This window comes from Chelonoidis abingdonii, chromosome 14, assembly GCF_003597395.2.
Source record: "Chelonoidis abingdonii isolate Lonesome George chromosome 14, CheloAbing_2.0, whole genome shotgun sequence".
NCBI classification, from domain to species: domain Eukaryota; kingdom Metazoa; phylum Chordata; order Testudines; family Testudinidae; genus Chelonoidis; species Chelonoidis abingdonii.
The window spans coordinates 24587982-24602330 of NC_133782.1; positions in this window are offsets into that span (position 1 = coordinate 24587982).

Consider the following 14349-nt stretch of genomic DNA (forward strand, 5'->3'; position numbering starts at 1 on the left):
GGATTGTTTTGGAATGAACAATATGTTTTGTTTTTGTTTTGAGATTTTTAAAAAAATTGCTTAATAAAATTGAAGTAAATTTCCAAATGAAGAGTGGTTCCAATTAAAAAAAAAAAGTAAATGTTTTGTTTAAAAAATGTCAAATCAAAACATTTAATTTGGGGGGAGGGGAGAGTATTTTTAGTATTATATGGTTATGTAGGCTTTTTTACACATTTCAGTTGACCTGAATCAGCATTTTTTGGCACCAAAAAAAAAAAAGTTTTAATGAAAAAATGTTCACTCCTGAGTCCCAGCCTGCCTCCTCCTTCCCTATAGTGCAGGGATCGGCAATCTTCAGCATGCAGTGGAAAACTGGTAGTCATTTGTTGCTGGTCCATACCTACTACAGCAAATTGATATCCTCACCTCTGTGCTGCCCATCATGTTGAGGGGCCAAGGCTCAGCTAATTCCCTGCCCCCTCCACATGCTCCGGGGAAGACATGCCTGCTTATTCCTGTACCCAATTCATCCATGCAGGGTTGTAAAGAGTGCTCTCTTGTGTCTCAAATGTGGAAACACTTTAAGCATACTAGGTACAAATATGAAGATAGTGGAACTGCTTATATGAATAGCTGCTGCTCAACTTGAGTAAGCGTTGTGGATTTGGGCCTTGGCCATGAAAAGACTTCTTACTGGCCTTTCATGCTGTGTAATTTGAGGACATATTTTCCTTGATAAAAATACTTCAGAAAGGTTTGTAAATGAACTTAAAAGGTGCCAGATTGAGAGTCTTATGGGGCACTTCCTCCACAGGTCCTGGCAGCAGTAGGGCAAGCTTCACCACTCTGTGTATCAATGTCTGTCAAGCCTGATATGGAGATACCATTTCTCAGTTTTAAACAATAGTAGAGTCTCCTACAGCCATTGACTCCTTGGGCCCTCTGCTGAGACTTCCAGCAAAGGCGCCATGTGTAATGGTGCTTTTTATGCCTGGGCACTTGGTCTGAGATCTCCAACTGCTGTTATGTAAACCCTTCCACAGCCATCAGCTTGACAAAAGAGATCGATTTTCAAAAGGGCACCTGAGGATTTAACCTTGTGATTCCCACCACTATCGCTGCAAACCACAGTGCTCAATCCTTGTTCACCACTTAAGGAATGCAACGGGAAATCAATATATCCTAATGACTCCACACATTCGTGCATCTGAGATTTTGCTGGTACTCTGCAGTGAATCTGCATTCTCATATCCCATTATACAATTTTTTTCTCCTCAAAGTCCACATTGCACACAATTATCTTTGGGACATAGGGTACTAATCCTTGACGTCCCAGTTCTTTTCACTGGCAGAGAGCACCATCCATCCCATTTTAAAACCATTTGTGATTTAGCTGTTTCCACCTTTGTGTTCCTGGTCCCATAGTCTTTACTGCTGGGTATTTATGCACTCATCACACCCATTGATCATGTCAATAATTACTTTATCTTTGGCATGGCAGAGAGTCTCAAGGCACTCATGGTGCCATTGCTTAATGTATCAAACACAGCGGGCATTCCTTCCTCCACTGACTTTTTGTCCTTTCTGCATGAGCATTTTGTGTGAAAAGTGCTAAGCAACAAAAAAAAGGCTCCAGGTCACCTATTTGCCATGTAGCAACACTAACATCCTTGAATGACACCATGAGATGATGGCATTCGTTCTGTTTGCTCTCTTCCTGAGCAAACTGACTTGGAGGATGGTGGATGATCTCTCTTTTTCTCCCTGTGACTTTCTCACTGTGGCATTTGGCATGACCAGGGCATGAAGGAAGATGGATGTATCCTCAAAGACTATTGGGAAGGAATTACAGCTTGAATGGTCTGTTTACAGCTGGTATTAATAGCCAGGGGGATAAACCAGGGTTTGGTTTAAAATACTTTGTTGTTGTTTGTTTATTCTTTGGATGGGGCTCTTGGTATTTACCACACCTATTCCCTCATCAGCCTACTGATAATTCACTGTGGTGTTAAAAATGAAGAAGCACAAGTTCACTCCTGTTACAACTCAGTCAAAGCCAGTGGAATTACACCACAGAGGACTTTGGCCCAGCAAGCCTGATTGTCAAATTTTATTTGCTGTATCTGAATTTAGGAGCCCCAAACAGATACTTGGGCATCGAAGTGCCACTCTGAGATCCCATCTCCAGAAATTATGTTGGTGCAGGTGGGCCTCTAGATAGATAAATGCAGCAACGGGGGTCCTGATTTAGGCACCCAACTGTGAAAATTGGGCCCTCAGACTGGTTTGAAACAAGGTCTGGGTGTTTCAATTTGTGCAAGCTGAGATATGGGTAATCAAATCTCCTGATTCAGGATGCCTTTGTCAGATTTTTACTTTAGTGAATGGAAGCCATGCAATCATCCAGTTTTTCCCATCTGTCCTTTGGTGGTGGGACAGGCCATTTACTGAGATAGCCCTGAACTGCTGGAACATAGAGATACTGAGTTTAAACAGTAAAGGCCAAGAAAGCTATTTGTTGATTCCACTGAAACCATATTATAAAATACTTATAAACATACTGTAATCATCTCCCAAACACATCCGTGGTTTGGGATAGAGATAAGTACATTTTAATGCAAAAATCAGTAATGCTATGTAAATTGCTTTAAGGGCAATGAGTCTGCCTTTTTAAAAGCAGTGGCAATGCCAAAAAATACAGACTAACATAATTACTCAGTACACAACATCATGATTTTACTTTCAAAACTAGACATAAAGAAAGGCAGGCATACACAATGCATGAAAAGGAAAAGTGCACAACCAAGAGGAAAATAAAATTAAAAAGAAAGGCGAGAGGAAGGCAAAAAGGCAGAAGGTACAATAATCAACAACAGAAAAGAATGGGTACAAAAGCGAGAAGAGACGATATTATCAGAAACAGGCTGGAGACAATAATATAAAAGAGAGGTGTGGGAGGAGTGGGAAAGGAAATGGTTTTGCATTTGCGATGGCTTAAAATCAAAACTCTCTGGGCCTGATCCTGTATTTCTTGCTTATCCAGAGCCTGATCCAATATCTACTGAAATCAATGGAAGTCTTTCTTCAGTGCTCAGGGAAGGCTAGATCTGGTGCTAGGGCTGAACATTCTGAACTGTGAGGTCATGTGTATCCTGATCTGAACTTTGCACTTCAGCCTACATCTTCGGTTTGGGTGATGATTCCAAGTCAGATGAAAATAATTATCTGGTCACCTCCATCTCCCACATGCACACAGAAGGATCTGTTAAAACTGATTACAAACAAGCACAAATGAACAAATCCCCATGACCCATCCTAATTTGTTAAGAAAAGAACCAGGATCTTTACATGAGAGATTGGATAAGTCTGGCACTATAGATGCTGATAGAGATTTTGAACAAGGACACATTGCTCATACAGTCTGACAGAGTTGTGAGGTTTCTTTGCTCATTGTCAGCTTCTAGGAAAGTGCTTAATAAAGATGTCAGACCCTTTTCAGTTTCTGTTTGGGAACAGAAATAGCTAGACAGGGCTGACACTTTGCCAGGCTGGAATGAGACAGGAAGGCTATATCTTTCAGAGACACATGTACAAAGCTTGGAAATACTTGATTCCTCCAAAATTCCAAGAACCCAGAGCAGAGTGTTAGGGTGTGTAATGGAGTTTACAAACCCAATACTGAACATAGGGAGAGGAGAGTCTTCCCAGCTCACAGGAAACCAGACTGACCACACCCCAGCATAGCTGCCAGAATTAGCAATGATGGAGGCAGGCACCCACAGCTGGTGTCAATAAGGAAAACAAGCTCAGTTATAAGGGCAGTAGAACAGCATGAGATGAGTCCTATGCTAGGGCTACCTCTTAGAAGGGAAGAGGGAGATAGAGGATGAGTGCAAGCCCTAGACTTTTAAGGCTGTTTGACTTATTTTGGGTTAAGTTGATAGACTGGGCTGTCTTGAGGTGACTAGAGAGAGACTAGTTTAGGAGAAAGCTAAGGTCTTCAGTTGTCCCAGGAGCAACTGACAGGGTGTCACTGTAAAACTGTGATTCAGCCACCAGGACAACCCTGCACAAGAGATTCTTGGGTTACTCAGGTAAATGAGCCACAACAGGGGCTTTTAGTCTATTTGCATCCTGGGACTGCATGTTATTAACCAAGGTCAATGCTGTACACAGAGTCTAACATTTATACTCAGTATTGATGTACAGTGCTGCTATATCCTAGCTTACTGGGAGTTCCTTATTGCCTAGTACTGAGACTTTCTGGCAAGGAGCATAAGTTAATTGAGTTTTATGGATCATGTCTACCCTGTGTGTGCAAATAGCACTGACACAAAAACCTTAGAGTCCTGACCCAGTATAAAATTAGGGATGGGTTCTCAGAGGGTGAAGCAGTCCTACTGTTGTTACAAAGTCCTCATGGAGAATCTGGTCTTTCTTTCAGCAAAGCACTTAGAATCATAGAATATCAGAGTTGGAAGGGACCTCAGGAGGTCACCTTGTCCAAACCCCTGCTCAAAGCAGGACCAATCCCCAGACATATTTTTTGCCCCAAATGGCCCCCTCAAGGGTTGAGCTCGCAACACTGGGTTTAGTGGGCCAATGCTCAAACCACTGAGCTATCCCTCCCCCCTTAAGTGCATGTGTAGTCCTTTCGACTTCAGTGGTACTACTTGCATGCTTAATGTTAAGCACATGTTGAAGTCACTTGCTAGATCAAGATCTAGATTCCTAACCAGGGCTAATAAACACATTGAGTTTACTGAAACTATACATGCTGGAAGTTAACACACATTGGAGGAAGGGTACTCTCCAGGACATTAAAGCTGCTAATTAAACATAGAATATGGAAGATATTAACATTTATGACTTCCTCCTCCCGTCACCCAGCACAAATCTCAGTCTAGTAAGCTTCCAGCTTCAGCTGGCCTCTGGTTGCACCCCTCCACCCCCATGCACCCACAAATATACAAATAATGTTATTTATTAGGATACTTTTCATCACAGGCAAAACAGACTCCAAGCTTGCCTGTGACTTTGAATTTTAAAAGCTACTTGCTGAAAGCAGAGAGGGAAAGCTGTGTACAGTGCATTGGAAGCAGATCAACCAGCTAAGTATACATGAGAGGTGCTCTTTGACTCCTGCTTAAGCAGGTGTTTTGTATTATTTTTTCTCCACCTTTTATTTGATCTGTATTCTTTTTAGGCACCAGGAGTTAATCATTTATACCAAAAGTAAGGAAAATGAGTGGTAGCTGTTCCCTATATTTTTTGTACAACCCCAGGGAAACAGAGCACCAAAGAGACCTATAGAAAGAGCTCCACTTACATGTGTGCAGTGTATCAAGGGTGACATTTTGATTTATTGATACTTGGGTTACATCTCTTTGAGCAAAAGGGCCTGTCTCTGCCAGGTGGGATGGAAAGGCAGAGGCAATTACGAGATGTGAGGGGTGCATTGTGTGGAGTGACATTTTGCTTTATAGCTACACGGCATTGTATCACAGGGAACAAAAGGTTAGAATGCGGCAGGACTGACTCAGGGAACAATTGGACATGACTGAGAATGCAAGGAGCTGCCCTTTCACTAAGCAGACACTAATATGTGGAGATACTGAGATTTCTTTCAAGCTCATGCAACAAAGGCATTAATTATCCAGTCCCTATGTAAGCAGAGTCAGTGGAGATACAGCTTATTCTGATACTGAGGTACTCAGACCATGTCTACATGGGGACACATGAAAGTTAAGACAAATCAACTGATGGTGTGAAGTTTATTACACATAAATTGAAGTGTGTTAAATCCACTGTGTGGATGGTTTCATTCAAGGAGGAAAGTGGTCTTTGTTCACTCTAGCTTACTGATGAGCACGGTAGAAATGTTTAGACTTAGATTTTCGATTCTCTCTTCTTCCCTGATTATTAATCTCCAACCTCCAAGTATCCTGGTAGTTAACATGAGGGCTGGCTTGTGGCTTTGCCAGCCACTGCCATAGAAGGTGGGGGCAGAGCAACCTTGAGAGAAAGGATGGCCTTTTGGCTGACACATTGGGACACAAAAAGAGCTAGGTTTAGTTCCCTGCTTGGCCATGGACTTCCTGGTGCCCAGAACTGGACACAATACTCCAGCTGAGGCCTGAGTAGAGCAGAAGAATTACTTTTGTATATCTTGCTTACAACACTCTGACTAAAACCTCCCTCTCCCCACCAGCTGAGCAGGCCTTGAGGAGCATGATGGCTTGGATCACAGAAACACCCCGGGGAACTGCCACCTATTGTGCCAAGACTACTCCAGCCCCCTGTCTTGTTGAGCCAGACATGCCCATCTGCTCCAACTCAGACCCAGGGTCTGAACTACATGCCCCAAAGCTGCAGCCTTAACCTGAAAGCAACTTACGAAAGTGTTCCTGTCTTTAACACTCAGAAGTCTCCCAATGGGTTCTAAACCTCAAATATATTCATTTGACCCTATATAAAGCTTATACAGGGTAAATTCATAAATTGTTCACCTGCTATACCACTGATAGAGACAGCTGCAGAGCTGTTTGCCCTCCCCCCTCGACGTACTCTGGGTTAATTAATAAGTAAAAAATGATCTTATTAAATACAGATAGTAGGATTTAAGTGGTTTAAGTGGTTCCAAGTAGTAGCAGACTTCATTGCCCATTTGCCAGCACACACGTCTACAGAGAGACTTACAAGTAAAACACACCCAACTGCAGAGAATTGTCCTGGTTAATGGGAGCCATCAAGATTCCAAAACACTATTAATGGCCCACACGTTGCATAAGTACAATAGGCTCTCCCAGAGTTATAGTTCATATTTCTAGTTACAGATAAGACACTGGTACATTTGTACAAATAGGATGAACAGACTCAGTAGATTCTAAGCTTTGTAATGATACTTTACAAGAGACCTTTTCCATGAAACATATTCCATTTACATTATATTTAAACTTCTTAGCATATGTTCATAAAGTCATAGAGTACAATGTCACAAGCGGTAAGATGGGGAGGGAAAGCTATGCTCTGGATAAGTGTGACTGTGGTAGGACACGGGAGGGAGAGCCACAGTTGGGGGTGGGGGTGGGGTTGACTAGCGCAGGACGCTGGAAGTAAAGCTCTTCTCCCACGGTCTGGGGGAGAGGGGACGATTAAGGCATAATGGTACAGGTACAGCTGTTCTCCCGGGATCGGGAGGTGACCTGGGCAGGACGTTACAGATACTTTTTTTTTTTTGCAACAGTGTTTCACTGTTGACTCATATTTAGCTTGTGATCCACTATGACCTCCAGATCCTTTTCCGCAGTACTCCTTCCTAGGGAGTCATTTCCTATTTTGTATGTGTCCAACTGATTCTCCTTTCCTAAGTGGAGTATTTTGCTCTTATTAAATTTCATCCTATTCACTTTAGACCATTTCTCCAGTTTGTTCAGGTCATTTTGAGTTTTAATCCTATCCTCCAAAGCACTTGCAGCCTCTCCGAGCTTGGTATCATCCACAAACTTTGAGTGTACGCTCTATGCCATTATTTAAATCATCGATGAAGATATTGAACAGAACCGGACCCAGAAGTGATCCCTGTGGGATCCCATTCAATATGTCCTTCCAGCTCGACTGTGAAGCACTGATTACCTTCTGGGAATGGTTTTCCAACAACTTATGCACCCACCTTATAGTAGCTCCATCTTAGTTGTATTTCCCTAGTCTGTTTATGAGAAGGTCATGTAAGACATTATCAAAAACCTTACTAAAGTCAAGATATACCACATCTACTTCTTCCCTACCCCTGCATCATCCACAAGGCTTGTTACCCTCTCAAAGAAAGCTCTTAGGTTGGTTTGATGTCATTTTGTTTTTGACAAATCCATGCTGACTATTACTTATCACCTTAATATCCTCTAGGTGTCTGCAAATTGATTGCTCTATTATCTTTCTGGTTACTGAAGTTAAGCTGACTGGGCAATAATTCTCTCTAGTTGTCCTTATTATAGATTGGCACCATAGAATAGCAGGATTGGAAGGAACCTCAGGAGGTCATCTAGTCTAACCCCCTGCTCAGAACAGGCCCAATCCCCAATTTTTGGCTTAGATCCCTAAATGGCCCTCTCAAGGATTGAGCTCACAACCCTGGGTTTAGCAAGGCAATGCTCAAACCACTGAGCTATCATATTTGTCCTTTTTCTAGTCCTCTGGAATCTCAGCTGTTTCCCATGACTCTTTGAAGCTAATTGCAAATACCTCAGATATCTCCTCAGTCAGCTTCTGTATTTCATCAGGCCCTGGTGACTTGAAAACATCTAACTTATCTAAGCAATTTTTGTCAGAGTGGAATGGAACATTCTCATTCTCCTCGCCTTCACCTAAACTTGGAATTGTAGCACAGGCAGTAACAGTAGCAGGGTGGACTAGATGTCTCAAGTACCTACCCATTCGGTCTGGGTAGGTTGTACTCAGGGCAGCTAACTTGCGCTACCATTACTGCTGCTTTTACTACTGTAGCTACCCTACTGTCTTTAGTGTGCTGGCTTGATGAGAGCTGGCCAGAGTATGTCCAATCAAGCTGGGAATTACTGCTAGTTCCAAGTGTGGACATACGGCTAGTGTGGGTCCTGTGACTTGATTTATGAGCCCACCTGTGAAGTGACTCTATGGTGGTGCTGCTTCACAGGAATTTAAAATTAGATGGCCTCTTAGAAAGGAATGTCCAGCAAGTCCAAAGTGAAGGATGAGTGATTCTTTATACCATGTACTGACTGGACTGGGCTTCCAGGGATTAAAATGGCAGTGTTCATACTAACAGCCTACTTTGGGTTGTCTTTGAACCTTTCAGCTTCTCTGAAAATAATTTTCAAGGACATTTTGCTTTTGTGTCTGTGAACAGCTGTATTTCTGGGCAAATACGCAAATGTATGTCTTCCTTTGTTGCCACAGTCTGAGTAGTCACTTGAAGCAAGAGGAGGAAGATGAGGGGAGGAAAGAACATATAAAGTCCTGTTATATGCTGGTCAAAATTCCAGAGTGCAAATATTTGAGTAACCTGCTGACTAAGTGTGTTGTGTCCTCCCCTAAGTGTTAGTTCAGATAGAGGACAAGAACTTGCTACAGCTGCCAGCTGGCAGAGTTACTCCTTTAGCACAAGTGGTAGGGGCTTGTGATAGTTCCAAACTGGTGCCCTGCTGACAACCTATGGTGGAGGTCACTACAGTGGAATACAAAGCAATTTAAATAATACATTGTACTAATTAAAACTTAGCTCCGTCCAAGAAGCCTTTCCTATAATCTTCTGAAATGATGTCACTTACACATACATAAATGAATCCAATACAGCCTGCATTGCAACAGTGTTTACTCTTCTGACCCTGGTCCTATGTGCCTAATTATAAGCTAGACTGCAGCTACCCCTTGCAGCCGCACAATGGTGATAGGAGGCAAAAAGAAGCTCTGGTGCCTCCTGGAAGGCTAGATACAGTCTCAGTTCTGGTGCTCTCTGTGCAAGGCTAATGTTAAAACTGATGCTAGTGTAATATACAGGCTTGAAAAATAGGATCAGGTTTCCCTCTAGGGGCAGGCTTAGGGTTGCCAACCCTCCACGATTGTCCTGGAATCTCCAGGAATTAAAGATTTTATCTTTAATTAAAGATAATGTCATGTGATGAAACCTCCAGGAATTCATCCAACCAAAGTTGCCAACCCTAGGCAGGCCCCAGGGAGGATCAGATTTGGTTACTGATGTTACTCCTTTAGCTCAAATGATAGCAGCTTTTGCTTCTGGAAGTCATGGGTTTGATTCTTGTTAATGACTCTATATTTGTAGAGGTGGCTTGTTATCCTGGCTTCCGCAAGTGGGGTGGGAAAGGTGCCTTTAATTCATATTAACCAGCAGAGCAGTAGATACTCTGGAGGCAGGCACTGTGGCTCATTGTCCCAGGGACTCCTTCCATCACTCCACAGGATATCTTCATACTTCAGCTAACATAAGTAGTGGCTAAGACCACAATGTCATCCTTAGAATGCAAATTCCTTGGAGCAGAGAGTGTGTCTTGCATAGAACACTGAGCCATGGGTCAGCAGCCCTCAGTGAGCCATGTTATAGCAGCTTAGTTCAAAGGTCTGACAGAACTTTTCAGAGGGGTATAATTAGAGTGAATTAGTGGCAATTTGGGGAATAGAACCCTGATCTCTAAACTCCTGCTCTAGGACATGCTGCCTCTTCCAGGAATGAAGGTGGCAGCCTTCTCTGGAACTACACAAACTGCTTAGATCTCTTTCCATTCCCATGCAGAACGAAAACGCTGACATGCCAGGCAGTAAACTGTGCTTAGATTTCTGCTGATTTGTTTCCAGGCCATTACCTGCCATTGTATTACTCTGTCTTCCCTATGTGAGTATGGAGAGCACAGATGGAATATTCAGGGATTTGGAACAAGATCACCAAATGGTAACATGGACTAATATCTGTAGAAAGTCAATTCAGGTGAACACAGAGGCTCCAGCACCAAGCTCCATTCTGTTGTAACAGCTCATGCTTTACTGTCTGATTCTTCTAACAGCAGTAGGATTCTTGGGCTTACAGATAAAGCTGTATTTACAGTTTTCATTTGAAAATCACCTTGAGTAGGTTCAGAGGGTCTGGAGTACAAACTGTTCAGGTTAACCTGATTTTTCTCATGGTTGATTATCATTGTGAATCCATTAGCAAGGACTTAGGTTGGTGGTTTCTTAGATGAGGCTTGCCTTGAAGCTGAGTCCCTCACATGCACTGAGTTACTCCAGTCCTATTATTGGAGGAGGAGGGCTTTATTTCTGAGAATTTATTACCCTTCCCACTCTCTGGGTATCCCAAAGACCTTATGCAAGGAGAAAAAAAAGATTTCTCCCCCCCTTCCATTTTGTTGCTGTCAATTAAATTGAATTTACGGCATTTTCTCTATTCTGTAATTATCCCCTGAGATTTATTTCAGATTGTTCAAGAAGCCAATTTGCCTCCAGAAGTTGCTGGCTGCTCAGTGGAGTTATTGCTGCAGATTCTGATTTGCTAGGAGAAACAACACATTTCATTTTCTCGTTTTGTTTATATTTATTGAGCCAGGTGAGGGATCCAGGGAAATTACAATCGCTCTTTCCAAGATATATGTGACCAAATTTGTCCTGGACCTGCCAAGTGCAGTGGTCCATTAGGACAAACTTCATCATAGATCACTTATAGCATTAATTAGTCTATGTGCATGTCACTCTTTGAGAGCTCTCCTGTGGGCCTAGCCTGTATAACAAGTAGTTTGCAACAAACTGAAACCAGCAATGGTCAATAGGTGTCTGCTGTTATGAATATGCATGAGGAGTTCAGGTACCTTATCTGAGTGCTGTTTTCAAATAGGTCAGACCAGAGAAAGATCAAAGCGAATACACTGAAGTTCAGCGTTCATATATTAGGTGATGAGAGTGGGGGAAGCGGGGTTACAAACTAAATGAGGTGCTATCGATCCTGGTAAATCTGGACTTAGTAACATGCTCAGAAGGGATGATATTGTCCTGTAAAAGGACTCAAGCATATTTTTGCTCTATTATTTTAAATGACCTTGTTAAGGTGCGGGACTAATAGAACCAGCCAGTAGTAGGAAAAATGAACGATATCTATCTCCCTTTGAAATCACGGGTGACTTCAATGGGAGTGGGAGTAGGAGTAGGCTCAACGTCAACAGATTTCTGAAAGCTCCCACATACAGCTTGGCAAATACAGTGTATTGTGGATTTGCAGTGAGCTCTATTGTTCCACTGTGCCCCCTACCTCACTCCTTACAGCTCTGCCAGTGCATCTCTTTCCCATCTTTGTCTGATCGCATTTCCGAAGGAGAGCTGTGCAGGCTGCAAAATTTGGATCAGGATCTCATGTTTGTACATGAGGTGGGGTCTTCTGATCCACGAATGTAGGGGTTTGGCCACTGTAAAGACCAGGGCCCCTTGCAAGATTTAAATTCAATTTTGGGTTGGGTTTTTGAACAATCCCATAGTTTGGCTCCTGGGATTTTGGTTCAGGTGCATATATAATTTCCAGAGGTCAGGCCAATTTAACTCCTTCCCTTATTTCTATGGGTTTTTCTTATTCCACCAGTCCTGTGAAAAGTGAGTTCTTGGTACAGGAGATCATTGTTGTTCCATCCACTAAATGGGGCTTGTCTATTCCGTAGTCTGTCTGATTTTGCTCATCATTGCAGAAGTTCCCATGGTCTCTGTGAAGACTGCAGGCTGGAGCTCTGAGTCAGACGTCTCTGTTGAGCAATGAGGACAGATAGTCCTGCAGCCTTGCCATTCCATGTTTGCAGCAGTAATGGGGAGGGGTTTTATTTATTTATTTTTCATACAGGACACAGTGTTACTCAATGGAGTTCATGTTGCAAATCAGAACACACCATACACAATACATAGCGTTCACTATAAGAGACCAGCTTAGATTCTCTCATTATTATCTGCATTTTTACTTTGCAGAATGAGGCTTGTGTATTTTTCCTCACATTGGGGAAAATGTAGTCTTTCTGATTTACAGAGGTGTGATGGTGCCAGATCAGGTGCCAGCACATGCCAACGCTCCTAGGCCTCACTAAAAAGTGATAAATGTATAGCCAGAAACCAGTTTGGCTCACCTATGTGTTCATGTGAAAATAGACATTAGGTTTATGAGCATATGTTCAGTGTTTGGACTTTATGAAATGCTTATGATTGGCTGCATTGCATTTATCTCACTTATAACATCATATCCCATGATATAAAGTATAATTTAAGGGTCTACTTTGTAACTATAAAAGTGTTTGCTATGAAACTGGAAACCTCCACAGTCAGGAGAGAAGCATTACCAAGTGTGAAATACTAGTTTACTATGAGAGGTGTCATCTCTCGCCCAACAAAAGAAGGCCTGTAGATGCCAGACAAACCATTGTGGAACGCTAGTAGACAAAAGACCTTGTTGAGTGCTCCCCCAATACCCATGAAAAATGGACACGCACAAACCCTCATTGCATCACAGTGTTTGAACTCTGGGGAAAGGGAATAAAAATACTTGACCAGAAGGCACTGTATCGCTATGCTGGTTGGACTCCAAGGAGAGTGCAAGACTTCTAAGCATAAGCAAGGGATCCCCAGCTGTTTAGCTTGGGTTAGCCCTATAGGACATGAGACGCTTGCATGTTACAGCAGCTTCTTTACTTTTTGGAATCTAAGACCATAACTAATTTGTGTGTGGTTTACCTGCTTTAACTTTGTAAATGACTCTTGTTTACTTTTCTTGGTTAATAAATCTTTAATTAGTTTATTATAGGACTGTTGCTATTACAAGTGTTGTCTTTGGAGTGTGATCTGAAGTGCAATTCACCTGAAGTAAGTGACTGGTCTTTTGGGACCTGGAGTAAACTGAATATTGTTATGAATTTTGGTGTAAGGGAACCATCTGTCACAAAGGCAGTCTTTCCTGGGTGGCAAGTTAGACCGGAGTGCCCAGTACGACACTCATGGGATGCTATGATGTTAGGCACACTAATGAAAGAGGTGGCAAACCAAAGTCCCTTGTATGTGTTTCTGGTGGTGATAACCTAATTGTCTCAGCCAAAGTACTTGTGTTCAGTAAAACAGGTTGTGTTGTCCAAGGCAGAGTGTAAAATATTACAGAGCACATAATGGCTTTTCTGTTTGCCTGCAGTTAACTGCGGCCATAAGTTCTTATATATATATCTTATTTCTCAAGGCACTTTGCTATGCCTTGGGTATAAAAGGCACAAAATAAAACCAAACGCTCTTCTTTTTATAAGCGATTACAATAGTGGTCAGTTAATATGCAGAGACTAAACCCTAGGTTCACCCACCAGCACTTATTTTAGACCGAGCATGAATTCTTAAAGGTGATGTTGGACAGTCCCGTGATCAACACTGCTCTTTCCCTTTTCATGCTTCCTCTCTCTTCTCCTTCTGTGTCTATTGCATGCTCACTTCTTTCTACCGCTCTCCCTTGTTCTTTTCCTCTTCCACAGTTTTGAAAGTCACTACCATTGTCTTTGAAGGGGAGGAGAATGTGGGGTGTCAGCAGAACAAGGAATCTGACTAGTCAGTGAATGAGGCAGGCTACAAAGGAAACAAGGGGTCACTTTCTGTCTCAAGGTGCTTCATACAAGCTCTGGGGGGACTTCCTCCCTGTAATTTATGGCCATTTGTTGCTTGCAGCTACTGCTGCTTGCTTCCACTAGATGAGTAGCCTCATGAGGAGTTAGCCAGCATACAGACTCTGTCATCCTCCAGTGCTCCAAAGTTTACTTTCACTATTCAAAAATGCTATGCTTGGGAACTTAGTCATCTGGCCAGTCTTCGCTTAACTTTCCTATC